We start from the raw sequence: 19,209 nt of genomic DNA on the forward strand, positions 1-19,209 counted from the left end.
AATTAAGTGTCTTTACAGTCCACGTTAATGCTTCATGATAAACAACGCACATTGAATGTCAAGCAATGTCTAGCTGTACGACGATGGATTCTTTCGTGAGCGCTGCTTTCACCGCTTCGCGTAACTAATAAGACGCAGAACGTGCATTGGGATTATATAAACCTACCACTCTTGTTGAAGAAGAGACGGCATTTTCGTCTGCCCTATGCCCTAGATGTAGCAGGAAATCGCCTCCAGTATAAACAGATGCCCACAATGAGATATCGCAGAATGGCACAGAAGCATCTTGTGGTTGCCAGCATATTGATTTCCCCCCCCCACCCCCCACTTTGTTTGTAGGCTATTACTATCTGGACAGGAATAAGAACCTTCACAAATACTTTATTTAATAAACAGCCGTCCACCAGCCAAACATTGTTCACGTCTTTGGCTCCAAACCGTGTTTTCACATGGAAGATGGTAAATATAATTTCGGCATACTATTATCAGATCGCAACTCAATGCACCCGATGTCATCAGATCTCAGAAGCTAAACCGAGTTAAGCCCGGTTAGTACCTGGATGGGTGACCCACCAATGCTTGCCAAGTGTAGCATGCTTGAAGCTATGAGTAAGCGAGCACTAGGCTGCTAATGCTGAAACCATTTTACCATGTACCAACTTTTAATAATTTGCACGGTTGTTTACGTACGGTGCGAAATAAGTTCAACAATCACACAACATGCAATGGAAATAAAATGAAGGTATTTTTTTTTCATCCAAATGTTTCGCTCATAAAAGTGATACGTGGTGTAAAATAAATAAAAAACGTGGAGGCCTACCCCTGAAATCGGTCGGAATGGCCCAGGTGTGCAGAGTGATGAGCGTCACCTCTCGCACGTGGCGTTTTCCTCTGGTTTTCTCTCTCTCTCACAAAGCGTGAAACTCGTTATTGGCATCGTCCGAACGTTCCAAATGCATCTCCTTATAACTCGGGAGAAGCTTTCCGGGGCAAATAATTGCCCTCGTTATTATTATTATTATCACCACGACGTATTATAAAACATGAAACCACACCTTCAGATATATGCGTTGCTTTTATGAGCATTAAATCGAACGTTTACTTAATATAGCACGGACGAGTTTCTGTGTACGCATCTCATGTGGACTCCCGTGTAATTAGGGTAATCAGCCTTATGCTTTGGAATAATGCATAGCCCAATTTTTTTTGTTTTATTCCAAAGGGACCTTACTTTAATTACCAACAATTAATTCCATTGTTTTGGTGGATCCCAGGTGGTTTTCCAATTCAATACCACGTAATGTGTTTTAATCTGTGAAGCGGAAGGCTGTGACAAAAAAAAACATATATATTTATTACTTAAAATTTAGTAACACAACAATCGCAACTTGTGGCATGGGTGCGTTGAAATTTAAATACAGCTCTTTGTCTTTTTTGTTGTTCAACACACGGGGAGAATCAATGAAGCCGATGAGCATAGTTCGCCACGTACGGTGCGAAAGGTACGTACACAGTTTGTGGGGCTCTCCAGAGCTCCCTCTGGTGAAGGCCTATCCACTTGCGGAGCTGCACCTTGACATTTTTGCTGATGTGTGCCATGAAAGATGTAAACTGAATTACTTGCCCATCTCCCGCGTTTAAATGCAAGGCACAGTCTTCTCCCGTGGCTTCTGCTGCGAGAAATTATCGAATTATTAATTCCCTGTCTGCGATTAACATGGGATGCACGTGCCCACAAGATAGCACAGTGGCCAACATTCATCATCCTTAAACTGCACTTAACAAACCGAACTAATTCACAACAAAGCCGGCAATGCCTATTTGAACACCTTGAGGAGCGCCGTGTTTACTCATGCAAAGGGTGTGTGTGTGTGTTTGTTTGCATGTTTGCAAGGCTCTGTTGGAAATGAAATGAACCTTGACATTGTAAGCACACTCCAGCCAACCGTTAATGCAAACGGATGACATTTGGAAAGACAAGGTTGGGGTGGTGGTGGTGGGGGATGCATACATGTTTAGTATATATAAATCATTTGCTGTCTTTCGGAGGCTAAAAACAACAACGTAGGCCTGTCATCATAAACAAATATTACCCACCAGAAAATGGAAGGATTTAGGCAGGTCATAGAGAGGTGAGGTCACATTGTGAATAAGAGTTTGTGAATCAAAGGGAATGTGAAGCTAGTTTTTGGGGTCCACGTAGTGCGGGCAGCTGTCATGACCTTCAGAAGCTCGCAAGGGCCAAGATGGATTGAACACATGTGGGAGGAAATTAATCTCAATGGGTGACATTGTATAAGCTCCATTCATCAATCAGATCAGGGTTCTGAGGTTCTGGCTTATTTGCGATAACTTCACGGCTTGTAATGATGTTTAGGTTCCGCTCGTCACCACCCAGAACTGCGCACAGAGAGCGTCCCCTTCCCAATTAATGGGACGGACATATCGCTGCTCACTCTGCCAAAATTAATTGGGTTTGGTGAAATACGTCGAAGTGGCATTGCCTTTGCAGTAGCGCGCAGTTGGCCATCGGAGACTCCTTTATTTCTTTTTTAACAGAGTTTGGGAAAAAAAAGAAACAATGAGCTTCTCCCCTACGTGGGGGCCCAGATTTGCATCAACGTAGAATATCAAGATGCAGCAGCTTCGTGGTCACAGCTGATTAACATAATTTGCAGATGACCAAAAAGGACAATGAAATGAATCAAGACAGCGGGACGGCGAGTGTGCTTCCTTTTAAAGAGATAACAACGCAAGTGTACAGAACAAGGATGAGCTTGGTAGCCCATAAATCAGCCCTGGCCATGTTGACACATGAGTAATGGCTCCACACTTATCACTAGTCCAAGCGCCCGCACTGGACATAGAACACTGATAATATAAACGCAAGATGCGAGCTTCCCATTCTCAGAATATCTTGTTACTCAACGGCGGCGCAAGGCGATGCAAATGTCATTTGGAAGACTTCAACAATGCACCTGATTTTATTTTTTTATTTGTATTCACTTACATTTTTATTATTCTTTTTCTATCTACGTGACTTTACCGAAATAACCAAAGAATATTAATTCCTGCAGTCACGAAAGTTTAAAGTCCAAATTTACTTTGGAGATTAAACAACAACAAACATCACGTTTCTTGAGGCTTAGTTGCTACACGCAACAGTTTTTTTTTACTCAATTGGAAAGTGTTATATGTATTACTTGTCACAGCCATGCCACCGCATAGCAGAATTATTTGTGTTTCTCGCAAAGATGGGTAAAGGCAAATATATGAAGACAAATCGGCGCCGGAGGGCGTTAGCTGGCGGCCTATATAAAGATTCACCACCTAAAACGATTCTGTGTGACTATCATGATATGCGCTTTGCTTAGATTCATAAAAACGTAGATTTTTTAAATATATATTTTATATATTTGTTTTTTGTTCATCACCCCTGGAGCACGTCGATTATATGCGGTAAAGGTTATGGATCTATAAAATCTATAGATTCGTACCACTTTTCAATTCATATATGAAGAGCATTGGAATTGATTTTAGTGAATAAATTGGCAAATGGATTAATCATTATTAATAGAGCAGTGTATGGGCTTAATGATGACAGAATCCCATGGTTTAACTATTGTGGTTTAGCCACACATACCCACAATAACCGAAGTATTAATAAATGGACGCTTATGAAAAGGATCTTACTGTATAATCTCATTAACGAAAGGCCAATGTATTTTTAGAATGATGTATACCTATTACGTGCTGAATATACCGATTGTGTACCTTACGATATTGGACTTGGAGAACACTTAAATGAAATATATTTTCTGCTAGTGGTATACAAATTCTATCAATTATACTATTGGCTTCATGCAATGAGACAATCCTGTTAGGAAATTTCACAAAGCAGTGCAACCTCCCGCCCCCCGTGTTAGAGAGCAGAAGCAGATATCATGAAACTCCTTCTGAGATCCCATCAAGTGAAACCCTTACCTAAACAAAGGCGTCAGCACTCTCCCATCCTCCTTCCTCCAGAGAAATGTTACATGACAGTCAAAACATTTTAAGAGCTAGGATTTGGCTAAATTACGTGATGAAAAACAACAAACTTAATGATGGCATTTCTTGAGAATTCGGTTTAATCACGGGCGGATGCCCAGATGCGAACCCAAGGCATTCAGTGACACCTGCTTATCGCTCTGACCTATTGGCCACAATTTTTGTTTGCGATATTGTTGCAATGGCAAATGCATAGAATGTTATAGCGTCACATCCACTGTTAATGTGTTCCATGCGCAATAGTGGGTGGCATGCAATGTCGTTGCAAGGTGTTTCCTCATTGTGAGCATAGAACGCTGAGCTTTATCTCTCTCTTGCTGTGGTGCAATGAATAAATATGGACATAAGTCTAGGCGGCAAATTTAACAAAAATGTAATTTATGTACAATATCGCACGAGAGAGGTAGAGTGGTGGCACAGTGGTTATTGCACTATAAACCTGACGATCTGAGTTCAGTTCCAGGCCATGGATAACATAAGTATTTGGTGGTCTATATGAATATAGTGAGTGATATATGTATATGAAGATGTTCTGGGGCTCTCACTCACTAACATGCATTGCCTAGCATTTTGAAGTACATTATACCTCATTATTTCGGTATTTGATCATTCGTAATTGGGGGTAATTCGGCACGGCTGCACTTTCGGAAAATATACGGGGTATTTCGTAATTCGCCATGAGCCGATTTGCCGAACCGAATGGTTCAATTTCGGCATAGCACGTGGGGGCGATGCCGCGTGCCACGACCAAAACAATGACTCAGTTTAGTGGCGGGGCGCGTGGTCAGCGTTACTGCAGACCTGTCGCTTTGGACCACGCCTACATCAAGACATAATAGGGGACTGCAGTATACAGTCCTTAGTCTGCGAGACAATTTCAAAGTTTTGGATTAGATTGATGTAGGCGTATCAACGCGCATTGTGTTTGAAGAGTTTGGAAAACAAATTTTGGATTTTTATTTGTTTTGGGGCGGGAGGCACTGGATAGTACATAATTCGGAATATTGGATAATTCGGAAAGAGCCCCATATATCTCGAATTAACAAGGGTTTATTGTACAGTCAAACAACCCCCATGACCTAAAGGTGTGGGGAGGCATTCATCCAGCAGTAGATTTAGGGTGGCAGGGTTGTGTAGAGTGGTACCACTTAGATTCAGATCCTAACTCGGGAGCCTTTATCGTTGGCGTGTGTATGTTTTCTCTTGTTCTGCATGGGTTTACTAAGTATTTTCTGGTTTCCTCCTCTCACCAAAGACTTGCAATGTAATCGATGCTGGTCAGACATCCCAATGCAGGATCCTCCTGTAAAACAAAAAAAATAGAATCAGTGTGGCTTTTCTTGGTAAGTTATTATTATATTATTGATATAAGCCCGTGCATTATGTTACATTGAGTCAAGGTGTCTGGCATCATACAGCGTGGCATTGCACAAATTACTCAATTGAGATAATACGTAACAATCATCGCCCCCTACTGCCAGACTGATGCCCGGAGAGCAGTGGTGGCGATATGTTAGCTCCCTCGCCTGCTATGTTGGACGTCGTGGATTCGATTCCGACCCTGACGTCGGCTGTATATTTGGAGTTTGCGTGTTTCTCCCCCCCGAGGATGGGAGGATGGTTTCAAATTAAGCAACCAGTGGAAAGATGTTCTAAATCGAACCAAACATTAAACTAATTTTCAATGATACAGTATATTTATTCAAATAGTGGCATCCCAAACTCTCACGGTAGTACAACGTCCTTATGCTAATTCCAAGCTTTCACAGTGGCACATTTTATGCTAATTCCTTTGTCAAGGCGTTTTATTTCTGTTTACCCCCTCACAGCTTAAAGGAGGCGACCTGTGCTTGGCTTTCTTCACTCCAATGCTGTCCTCTGGACAGTTTGGTCCCTTCACCTGATGAAGGCCACTTGTGTTGTGGCCGAAACGTCGTGATTTTGTGTTGTTTTTATTTTTTTACCTACGTGACTTTACCGAATAGAACCAAGGAGTATATCCCCCCGTGGTTTGCGTGAACTGTTCTCGTCTCTCATCGTTTTTGTTGTATTTACCTCCGTGATTTGTTCTTGACACCTGATGAAGATCGCTTGCGTTGTGATCGAAACGTCGTGATTGTTTGCGTTTTAATATAATTTTATGGTATTTCTACATACGTGACTTTACCGAAAAAAACCAATGAGTAATTGTATGCAGTCACGAAAGCTTTAATACCTTATTGTTCTCCAGCTCATCCGGTTTTTGCCTCCGTATTTAGAAACGTGTGTTTCAGAGTACTTGGCGGCTGTACATTTCCACGTGATAAGCCACTTCATTGGGCTATAATTTGTGGCCAGGTCGCTTCTGAAAAAAAGAGCTATATATTGTTCAGTGAGCCTTACCTGGTAAAAAAAAATAGTTTAGTTTGCAGGTCACGTGCTCCATCACCTTGTGCCCACAGGGACAGCTGTCACTGGCAGGTGCCCTTTAAAACAATGGAGATGAGGTGCTGTTGGAGGATGCGACATCAAAGATAATTTTTTCACCTTCTTATTGCGACTTTCCTTTTGAGCCAACCACCAGATCTCCATCTATTATGTTTGGATTAAACTTGTAACACTTTAAGTGCATCGCACGCCGCATTCTCGGGAGTCCCTTGGTGCAGCCTAGAAAGGCACCATGGAAGGTTCCAAATGCCCAACAGCGCTCACTTTTGAATTATCGAATGAACACTGGAGCGTTTCTATAGCGCAGCGACTCCAAAGTGGCACATGTCACGTGGAAGTTGGGCGGGCGGGGGGCAAAGCAAAGCATTTGAGTGCAGCACACAGGTTTAACTGCATCTTTGTTTTGGCAAAAAGATGGTCAGTGTGCATGAGAATGTGTTATTTGGTTGTGTAATGTGCAATAAATATTTGACATTACTTTTGTAGAGAAGCGTAACAAGTATGAACGTAACGCTGCTTCAATGGCTAAATGGAATTTTTAACAATTCTGTAATCCAGGTTGCTGTAATTTTGGTAAATGTCAGATGTATCACGTAATCATAAATGGTGGTACCCTTGCACAAATGTAAGTTAGAAAAGCAATGACATCTTACTCTTGTTATTATTATTATTGTCTTCGGAGAGTATAACACAGGCGACATTTATTGGAGAATAACGTTTGCATTGTGGTGGCAGCTGGACGAATTGTGGCGACTTTTACAAGGTTTCGATCAGGATGTGAGCATGTTTGTGATTCTGATAAAAAGCGTTGGGTCAAGTTGACGCTTCAACTCCAGCCCACCCAACTCGAGACTGCCCATAGAACTGAAGGCAATGACAGGCATCGAAGCCATGGGATTTCAGCAAGTTTCAGAAATGTTCACAATGGCATGAGTTGGAAATGTCATTCCCCCGCACCTCCGATTAGCACGGTTGGCTACGTGCGGTGCGAAAGAAGTTCATCAGACGCACGTGCAATGCCCTGCACGTGCACTCCATGCGCTCGCCACACATGTCACGGACGCGGTCCATTTTAGCCTCTGCATATTGATGAAAACGAGTACAATAACTAAATAGTAAAAATGATGTGCGCCTAGACCCACCGTGGATGGAAAGTGTTCGTGTTAACGGTGTTTCATTGTCAGCTCCTTTCACCGCTCCACGCATTCTAAAGGTCTCCTCAATGCGCCGACGCTGGGGACGGTTTTGTGGTCTGGCATCAAGGGGCGATCGTTTCCACAGCAGTTCCTCGCACGCGCAGAATTCACTCGTGACTTCAGTCACCACCCTCGCGTTGCATCGACAATCCAATTTCCGAGTGCATTGCTTTACATGAATAATATCCGCAGCGGTCGTGAAAAAAAAATATATATTTGTTTTAGTTGGACGTCAGATTGTAGAGCTGCGCACGTGTGGAACCACAGAGTTAACATTATGCAGCCACGTCACGGGTGTGCGACCCATCCGATAGAGAAAATGTATCGTTAATTTAAGCAAAATCGTTAGGAATGATTGATTTCTTTCGTAGATTCCGTCAATCCTCGTCAGCATTTAGCCTTGGTAATGAGCTTCCATTGTGGTTATTTCTATCCCATCGTTAATTGCATATGGTCAATAAAGAGGAAAATCATTGCAAATGTCACCAAAAAAAGGAAAGGTCATTGCCAAAAATTAAAGCTGCATTATAAGAATAATGATATGCGATGCATACCTCATTTACCTGAGACGAATATGTAAAGTAGAATGGAACCAAATCAATTATTTTAGTTTTCTAGCTTGTATGTACATATGGAGAGAGAAATGTGCAGCCCTGAAATTGTTTATTCGCGCAGCTTTTGGCAGAAGGGCTTCGACTAGAGGGAGGCCGAGAGAGCGCCTCAACAAGGTATTTGTACCGACTCTTCCTCATTGGCCAAACATCTCTGAAGAGGTGGGAGTATATTCTTGGTTCTTTCGGTAAAGTCACGTAGAAGGGAAATCATAAAATAATGCAGATAAAAACAATACGATTCTCACGACGTTTCCATTGCAACGCAAGCAATCATCATCAGGTGTGAAAACCACAGCAAGAAAATGTGCTTTTAAAAAAAAAAAAGTTTGATTTTTCTTTTTTAAAGCAAATTTTCTTGCTGTGGTTTTCACACCTGATGATGATTGCTTGTGTTGCAATCGAAACGTCGTGATGATTTAATTGTTTTTTTGTATTATTTTCCTTCTACGTATCTTTACCGAAAGAACCAAGAATATGAATCCCTGCAGTCACGAAAGCTTTAAATAGAGGTGGGAGTAGGCACATTTTTTTTTTACCCCAACGCAACACTGCCTGCCAATAGGCAATACAATTGGCGTACGAAAATGGTCTTGCTGGGCAGGTGGAGGTTTAAATAAACTTGAGTGAGTGGTGCTTGGAATTGGAAGGTTGTTAGAGGTCAAATCCTGGTTGGGAGAAAGTCTCAGCCCATCATCCCATCAGGGTCAATAACATGAGCACCACTTTGTGCGTAAGTCAACAGTGGTTGTCCCGTGGATAAAATTGGCCCTGTCACAGAAATGTGGAATTTCCACCACTGGCTCAGAGATGTAAACAGAAGATGAGTACCGCCTCAATGACCGTTTGAGCCAAAACAAAAAAAACACTTTGACTTTTTGATTACAAACGGTGCTCTTGGATATTTAAAAGTGAAGGCTTTTGTATAAGCCCACGGCAGGTGACAGAGATTTACTCATTCGGTGACAGAAACGTAATACATTTTTAACTAGGACCTTAATAGAAATCTATTGTACAGTGTCCTTGGGCGTACCTCAGCCTGGGTGAAAGGAAGGCTTGTCACACCGGGTTGGACTTGGTTTACATACTCTGTCCATTACGACCGCGCGGTTCGTGACTTTGACATCGAGGGAGGCCGCGACTCATTAAGAGATGTCTGGTTTTTTTTCGCTGCTGAAACCGACGCCTGTCTTTCGTTGGACTAACGTGTGCGGCATTTGTTGTTGTTGTCGTCGTTGTTGTTAATGTGGCATCGGTAAAAGCGGGCACGGCTAGAGCATGCGAGACGGGGGTGCAGCTCATGTCGCAGCTACCGCAATGTCATGACGCCGCAAGACAAGGCAAAGGCGACGGTGTGCTCGAAGAAGGTTAACGACTCGTAGGCACAGCTGTGAGTTTTGACACAAGCTGTGAATGCAAATGCACGTGAAAATGTAAATTTCACGGTCTCGATGGCCGACGCTGCACCGGATGTGTGTGTGATGCTGCGCCGCACACATGGGTTTTCTCATATTTTAAGAGGGGGAGCCAAGTGGGTGATGGAAAAAATACTTTTGATTTGTTTCTCAATATGTGCCTATCGACACATTTTTTTATTTCTGTAACAAAAAATATATTTAAAGCTGATCCCACCCCCCCCCCCCCAACCACTCCCAACCCATCCGTCCGTGCTTCTGGGGTGTTGTACAAATATAGGATTTAAAGGATTTGTTGGGACTGTGGGGAGTCAAAAAAAATAATCTCCGACTCACAGCGAACTTTTGGCGGTGATCGGTTGGCTTAGCGGTGAGAGAGCACTGAACCGGCGCTGCTGAATTCTTCGATTCAAATCCAGGCGGTTAACCTGGGTTCTCAAGTCGAATGAGTTTATGGTCACTAATGTCTGCACACACACACAAATCCACGTTAAATTAGTTTTTTTTTGTCGCTCAATTTTGGTTTATAGCAACTCTGTGGCTTAAGATGTGGTTTAATGCCACAGGGCATTACAATGGTGTGACCCTGGTGCAGACAAATCCTTATTTTTTTCCCACTGTACGACGGTGGTGTTGGCAGGTTTTGTTTTGTTTTTCCACTACAGAACCTGAGCCATGCTGCTGACGTCACGCACAATAAATGAGTCAATCAAACCTGCTCCTGGCCCAGCTTGGCCCGAAGCCCAGATGCAGGTTTATATATTGGATCTTGCTCTGCAAATAGAGAGTGGGAAAACAAATCCAACCATATCAGGGCATGGCTTGGGTGTGACATCGGAAGATTGGTAAAATATGCTACAGGGCCCGAGTGAATTCAACAATTGCTCTGTCAAGGCCTCTTCCAAGGCCGTTCTCATACAGGGTTAGATGTAGAGTTCCGAATGGACATTTTTTATCTGACGATTGGGCATTTGGGCCAAGAATATAATTTGTAATATAATTAGAGGGCAATTATAAAAAGAGCCAAATTAAGAAAATGGAGCGCGGCTTTTGGGGCCCAGTTCACAAAGTGTATAAAGACATCCCGGAGTGTTCTAAATTATTCTCACTGTACAGCGCTATCATTATTGGAAGTAACATTGAAAATCTCGAACGGTGTGCCAGTATTTCAGCGATCGCTAATCCACATCCGCCGCACTAACAGCTTGGACGTTTGCTGAATCGACAGCATTTCAGCTGCATGCATTATAAATGGACGCCTCATGGCAGGCGACAGAGCAAAACGCTGGAAATAATGTGATTTGCTGCTGCAATAACGCACGTGCTATGATCTGTAGGGCACGCGGGGACATGCTATATGCTCCGAGAGGTATTCTCCGCTATTCTCTTTCTTGCACGAAGGTATTTGGGCAATGGTGTACTCTTACACCGCATTGTTAATCTTGTCCGGCATGTTCGTGTATGTGTGCTTTGCACAACAATGCATTGGAACTGGTGGAGCCTTGTATAAAAACATTCCAAAATGTTTGGGGACAAAATAATAATATAGATTGCAATAACCATTCATAGCGTATCTGCTGAATTTGTGCACTCTAATTAAATGCATTTCCCAATTAATAATTGAGTAGTCTACGGTGCAGTGGGTTGCTGTTAGGACACTGCAGCTCGTAGAATATTGCCATTATGTTAAAACAATGTTGTTTCTATATTTTAACACCGTCTAAGCAATGGATTGAGTGTCAAGTCAAGGTTTGGTCTGCCACCTGCTGGTTACACTTTTAGGAGGTGCACGTGTGTGTGTGCGCTGCGAATTGCTCTCATTAAAAAAATTCTACTTGTTTATGCATGTCAACAAATTGCGCCCTTTGCATGGCTTTCTCTGTACGCTTATATAGTTACATTGCGACACGGTGTGAAAACGATTTAGTATTTTATGAGAGGCTGACATTCATAAAGAAGAATTCCAAAGACGTTATAGGACGCAGCGTACCACCCACAACATATAAATAAACAATTACCGCATTTGAAAAGTTGCAAAAGGAAACCCCCATGAAAGTCAATAATTACGAAGCCATGGTCTGTGGGCTGAAAATATTCGCAACAAAGCAAAGGTCAATAAAACCAAGGTCACATTCACTCCGGCGTCCTGCCCTTCCGGTGGTCATCTTTGCACCTGCGTGGGTCTTTTCAGAGGCTCTGAACCGGAGCTAAACTCCATCCATCACTGTCACACACAGGGCTGCCCTCTAGGTATGCTTATGAATAGGACCTAACCACAGCATCCTCTCGGCAACTGCGCACTCCCAAGCAGTCGGAGAGCCCCCACCGCCCTCCTCGCTCCCCACCGCATCTCACCGCACAACAACAACAACAGAGGCTCCCAGGCAGCCGACACAATCTCTGAAAAGAGGCAATTGTTTTCTGCGTGTCGAGAAGACCTTTTGGAAAAGGGGGGGGGGGGAAGCTATTTCATGAAAACAGATGCCTCTGCTGTTGGTGTACTGCAGCCGAAGCAGAGAATTTGACCGTGATGTGGAAGTGGGTTTTTTTTCTCTCTCTCTCTTCTTCCCTTCGTTGTTAAACAAAAAAAAAGTGCATTTCGCAGTGGTTGCATGTTAATTGGCTTCAAGACTTCAGTCTGTGTGTGTTTGTGTGCGCGCGCGCGCTCGCGGCATTTGTAACTGCCATCAGCGCTCGCGTACGCTCACTGTTAACCTTTATATTCTGACTTACCGCGTTCGAATAAATACAGCGGCTTCAGTAATATTCCCTCGCCCGTAATATAACGCGCGGAGTCAGAAGTGCGATTCGTTGAAAGAGATGGACGATGCTCTTGCGAAACAATATTTGGGTCGGTCAACACAGAATCACTCGCACGAGCTGCCGAGTGGATTGGGACAGTCGGGCGGCGTGGCTCTCCGATGGGCCTGCCTCTTGAGTTGTTCCAGCAAAGTCTGGACATCCCCTTGCTTTCAGAACGCTGTGCTCTCAATGGACGAGTTGGCACTGTTCAAGTCCAGTCTCAAGACTGTCGTTATGACATTGATATAAGCCACGTGACGCAATTGTCGGCCTTAAAAAAAAACTTCCATTTTTTACCCCTAGGTGGCAGTATCTAACAAGTAAACATTGAACACGATCACTGCGCACGTGGACACCAACGGCTATCTGCCCATGCAGAAAGCCCGTGATGGCGATGATGATGATGATGGCTGTATGTAGGAGTATAAACACATGGAAGGCATTGCAGGGTGAGTCATCGTAACGAGAGCCGAATCGCTAGCCCACTAATCGATTATTTAGGGTTGTGTAAACAACACACTGACTAAATTTTGATTTAGAGTTTTAGTGACTGCAGGGATTCATATTCTTGGTTCTTTCGGTAAAGTCACGTATAGAAGGGAAACAATAAAATAATACAAATATAAAAACACACAGCCTGTTTACGATGGGCATGTGCTGTGTGCGGCTTGTGTGTGCCAATGTCCAGACCAACACTGCACAGGCATGCGGGCAATGGGACGGTGTTCAGAAAGTTGCGGGTCAATATAGGACATCCGCTCTGAACGTCATGTCTGTATTTATGTTCAACTTTTTTTTCACACCGTACGCAGACAGTCGTGACAATCGGATGTGCGGGCCCGGGTTCGGTGTGGGGGGGGGATAAACTAAACACAAAAAAGCAGTTTTAAATAAATGAGTTTTCAATCTTCATTTTCAAAGTGCATTGCTCCAGCGGCTACCTACTATCGGCCTCATAAGCGCGTCTGAAAGTGAACTGTTGCAGTGACCATCGTGCAACACGGCGGTCCGCGTGGCGTCATCTCATCATCCGGCCTGCACGTTACTTATCATAAGTTGCCAATCATCGTCGGTGACGTATCATAATGGTCAACCACGCTCGATCCGCTGCTGGATTAAGACACCACCCGAGTCGTTGGCCATCTTTCACGATGCTATTTCAGGAATATGTTTTTTATGTTTTTTTTTCCCCTGTATTTTCTGTTTGCACAGTCACATAATCACTTTAAGATGTTTTCTTGTTCATGTTTTTTTTTGTTTGTTGCGGTTGCACCCGATGCAAGAGCCGAATGGCTCACAGGGCTATACCAAATAAATTAACTATGAACTATCCTGCAATGTCTCATTCCGCCTAGCACCTCCACACGCGCGAATTTCTGTTGCTCCGTATCCTCATGGATCACCTCTTCCTTGGATGCATTCTATGCCTTGGCCATCATCCCTTCCAGGGAGCGACATGACCTGCCCAAGACCACTTACCGATTTCCTAGGCCAGCTGCCCCCCAAAAGGAGCATGGGAAAACCAGAACTGGCGCCAACTTCATTGGGAACCCAGATGAATAAATGAAGTCGTTAAAAACCGATTCGAATAGGGACCTTAGTGGTACTGGCTCAAAGCACCGGGCCATCAGCCACCTCCTCTTTACATCTTCAATGTATTATTTAAAGGTTGTTTTATTACCTCGTGTGTGTGTTTATATGTATTTATGTTTGTTTACTTTTAGAGTCATACTATGGACCGTCTGACTTTATAATAACCTCGTTAATCAGGCTTGTGTATTATGACATTATGCTCCAGTTAATGGAATCTAAAATGTTTTTTTTCCCCACATTTCTTGAATCAAGGTGTAGCCAATAAGCCTCGACTGAAAGCTGTCAATACCAATGCTTTCCCATTTCCAGGCTAATGCTGTTTGCAGACTCGGCTTAGAATGCGGTACAGTATTTGTAAGGAGCAGGAACACACAAATAACCCAGTGGTCTTCAATTTGTTTTGCGTGGCAGCTCCCCAGCCAAGACCACTGGGATCCGTGCCTTCCACCCATCCATCCGAAACATAACGATGGTTACTAAGGCCACAACGCAGAGACATATCGCATGTCCGCAGCTCTGTGCAACGCGGTGTCAGCAGGAATGTTGTGAAATGCATTTCGTATTCTGTATTCGTGTGTTGTGTCGCGACAACACGGCATCGGCATTCGCATCGCACCTCCGGAATTATTCCTTCACGGTAACCACGCCACAGGCTGTGCCCTCCCCCCCATCCCGTCCTCCCTAGGGCGATTGGAGGTTGAAACCCACGGTTTGAGCAGTTGGGAAACTCGATTTCAAACCAATGCGAAAACAACAACAACAATAACAACATAGTATAAGTTTAGGAAACTATTTTCTGAGCCAGTGATGGTTTTTGGGCAGAGTAAACAGGCAGAAACACAGCCTAATCATGGAAGGGCACGGGTAGAGGCTATAGGTATCACTCATTAAGTGGCAGGCTGTAATGTCTGCAGATACGCTCGGGTAATTTCAGGGCAATCATCACCAGCAACGCATTTTTAAGATGCACAACCATGCAGCGTGTTATAGGAGCGGCGTGAACTAACGGAGTTACGTGAAACCAATAAAAGCACAGTTCATTCAAAGGTGTACCCAGTCATATATGTTTATTTTGGGGCGGGATGGAGGTAGGGGGTGATCTAGATCGACATGACGCACACCACTGGGTAGTCGTGTGATCTTTGCGGTCTGAGTGGAAGTGGCTATCCCAGTTGACCACTGCGCAAGGTCTTCACAGCTGCGCTGCTGCTGCTGATGATGATGTTGATGATGACGATGATGTTGCGCGGCTCTCCGATTGCACCCTCGGGTCACACTGCCTGCTGTCGGTGTGACTGGCTGACGTTGCGCTCCACGTAAAAAAAAAACCGCGCGGGACGTGAACTGAAACGTCGGACATGGTACAGAACAAAACATACCGTGCAACCGGAGAGCATGTCGGAGAGGTGTAACCAGATTTCATTTTACTCCAAATTAGGTCAACTGCATTTTTTTAAAAACTAATTATAATAAAAATAGTTGTCAGCAATTGATCTTGAAAATGTCCATAAAATTGCCCTTGACCAAAATGAACATTGGCGCTGCAGTGGCGAGATGTTAACTCCCTCGCCTGGTATGCTGGATGTCATGAGTTCGATCACGTCCCTGACGCCTGTATGGTTGGAGTTTGCCAGTTTTCCCCCATGGTCGTTTGGATGTTTCTCCGGGTCTTCCGGTTGTTCCCTCCACATTTAGAAACATGCATTTAGAGCATTTGGCTTCCAAACGTTTCCACATGATTAGCCGCTTCTGCAAAAATATCAATATGGCTCAGTGGGGCCTTACCCGGTGGAATTAAAATGGTTTACTTTAGTCTCAGTTTATGTTCAGACAAGGTGTCATAATTTGTTGGCGTAATTACGTCTTCACCTTGAACGTTAAGTGGCCTTTGAATGGGATACACATGGGGGCTACACAGCTGTTCTTAAATGGGGCATGAGAGCCCCCCCCCCACCTCCACTTTAAAATCCCCACTGTCTAGGACACGAGACCTATTCAAGACATGCACAGTGTCTTTGGTCATCAGCCGTGGTCAGTCCACTGCTGGATGAAAGCTTCCCCCATATCACAGTAATCCGTCTCGCAACCTGCACGCGAACTGATGTCATTGCGTCATCTCTTGTCAGACGCAGACGCGTTCCATTCTTCAAACTTCACCCATTTCAAAACTGCCCTTTAGCCTCCCTCCCCCTTCTCCCCCCCCCCCCCCCCCAGCTCTTGCCGTTCACGACGGTTCTCTTATCTGTCCTGTTTTCCATGCACGGCACGTTGGGATCTACGGACGAAATTAGCCTAACACGTATACATGGTTATTATTATTCCTTCGGATTAGTGTGTTATTCCGGAGAAGAAAAAAAAACAATCCACTCGTTTTGGAATTCTTGGAAGCGCGGATTAAGTTCGGCGTATGACGCCAAATGTTGCCGTGATGTTGCAATGGCTCACTTTTGTAAAGTGCGTCGAGGGACGTACTTTGTTTGCAAGCAAGCAGATGGGACAGCATGCATAATGCCCCGTCTGATGATGGCACTGTGCTCAATGCTGCGCCCAATAACACATTGGAGTTTCAGGCTATTAGGGCTCAAGCTGTGGACACATAACGTACTTGGTACATGCGCGTGCCTTCCGACCGCCAATGGAAGAGTACGGGAGGCTGCCACTCGCGGCTTTAAATACAGCACAGAGCCATTTATTATTCACATTTGCAAATGTCAGTGTGTCTCTGGCCCAACAAGTAACATTGTATTATGATTATTACGTTCATTGGGGTAAGTCGTCGTGGGTGGGAGATGGGGGTAGGGCTTGACCATACTTCTCCATGCCGGTCACTGCGAGTTTTCTGAAGAGAACTGATTTTGTCTCGCTACTCGCCGAGTACATGACTGTCACGAGTGCCCCTCGCTACTCGGCTTCATAAGACACTCAGACCCCTCTTTTTCTGCAACAGCAAGCCCAGTGCTACAGCGAAAAATAAATATATATTTCACATCTCATGTTTTCGTGATCGGTTGCACATTTATTTTTATTTCTGTGGAGCAGTAAATTAAATCCTGGGCATAGTTATTTTGGTGGTTTGTCAATCTGTGATAGAAAACAAATTAATGTGTGTATGGATTTTGAACTTCTTTCACACACCGTGCTAATTGGAGGTGCGGGAAATGTGACTGCAATGAGTCGTCCAAAAAAAAAGTGTGATTTGTGGTGGGATATTTAGTAGACTGTACGTTCTTTCCCTCAAATAATTTGGCCAACTAATATGTGAGATATGGTTCGTTCCACTGAGGAGATGAAATTAGGTTTGTGCACAGATGCACGGTAGATTATTACGACGCAGGATCGTGAAAAGTAGCGACGGATTTGGTAAGGCCTTCATCCAGCAGTGGATTGACCATGGCTGATGATGATGGTGGCTTGGCATCAGGAATGCATCACTAATTGTACAATGGGCCTATCTGCAATAAGATACCATAACACATGATGGGTACCCAGGGTTCAGTGTGTCAACAAATTCAGACAATTGTACTCTTCAGGCAAATGCTTGTCCGCTGCAAAGTTTTTTTGACAATTGTCAGGGTTTGTTTACTATTGGGCAACTTTTCACGTGCCAATTTAAGGTAAGTTCATCTAGAAAGATTATTCAAATAGAATGCATCATCAGCGCCGCGTGACGCATATTGGAGTCTCCAACTATGACGCACTCCGTCCACCCGGCTTCTCGGACTCTCTGCTATGAAGGACAGACATTAGCCAAAACATCAGCGGTCACGTCGCCGTGTATACGCTTTCACCTTGGCCTCTTTATTGAGTTTATTATTGTTCTTTAGCGAATGCACGTATAATTCCGAGATTGTTTCTGCAAAGTGTGTTAGCGTTCAGCCTCCTTGTACGCAATTGAATTAGCAGCGTGTGTCGAGGGCGCCTTTATGTCCGATTGAATTTAAAATGTAGCAGTTGTCAAGCTGAATGCTGTTACGTTAACTAAATGTGAACTCGTCGGTTTTGTCCCATCCAGTGCCAAAGCCACGTCTGGTTTGTTTGTCAGTCACCATCCCACGAGTGTCATTTTGTCAGGGTCCATTGAGTTATTTAGATCTGCAATCTCCTGTTGCAATTAAATGCAGCACTTACTGACTTTAATAAATCAATTAATAATTGATTTCATAAATAACAAAGCGGATGGGGGTTTTTCTCTCCTCATAAAGTCTTTGCAAAGACGTGATTTGTTGATGTTTGTTCATCTCAGTCGTTCGTGATTTTTAAGGAGACAGTTATAGTTTATTTATATTAAGACTTTAATTACGAACGAAAAAAAATACACCATCAGATTTACCACATTCTCCGGATTATTAGACACTGCGGAATGTAAGACACACCCCAAACGGGTGCCCGGTGTCAATAAAGTTACACAAGTCTGGTATCACTCGCGCACACAGATAGCGGATTATCGGACTCACTGCGAACTGTTACTTTAGAACACAGGGAAACATAGTTCGTGATAATACAGAGAATGCGGTGATGTTGCGGCGTTTCCAATTCAACATACGGCTGTTTAAATCATAGAACAGTATAAGTGGGACCAAAACAAGTGCAACCTGTGCAACTATTTTCTTATTATTCACTGACGATTGAGACGGATAACACACGCACACCTACCAGAACACACACACGCCTACCAGATTACACACAGGCCTACCAGATTACACACACACCTACCAGAATACACACACACCTACCAGATTACACACACTCTTACCAGATTACACACACACACTGACCAGAGTACACACACACCTACCAGATTACACACACACTTACCAGATTACACACACACCTACCAGATTACACACACGCCTACAAGATTACACACACACCTACCAGATTACACACACACCTACCAGATTACACACACCTACCAGATTACACACACTCTTACCAGATTACACACAGACACCAGATTACACACACACCTACCAGATTACAAACACACTTACCAGATTACACACACACCTACCAGAATACACACACGCCTACCAGATTACACACACACCGACCAGATTACACACACACTTACCAGATTACACACCTACCAGAATACACACACGCCTACCAGATTAC

Source organism: Petromyzon marinus, chromosome 42 (assembly GCF_048934315.1).
Source record: "Petromyzon marinus isolate PM22_M1 ecotype Great Lakes invasive population chromosome 42, UKy_Petmar_22M1.pri1.0, whole genome shotgun sequence".
Lineage (NCBI taxonomy): Eukaryota > Metazoa > Chordata > Hyperoartia > Petromyzontiformes > Petromyzontidae > Petromyzon > Petromyzon marinus.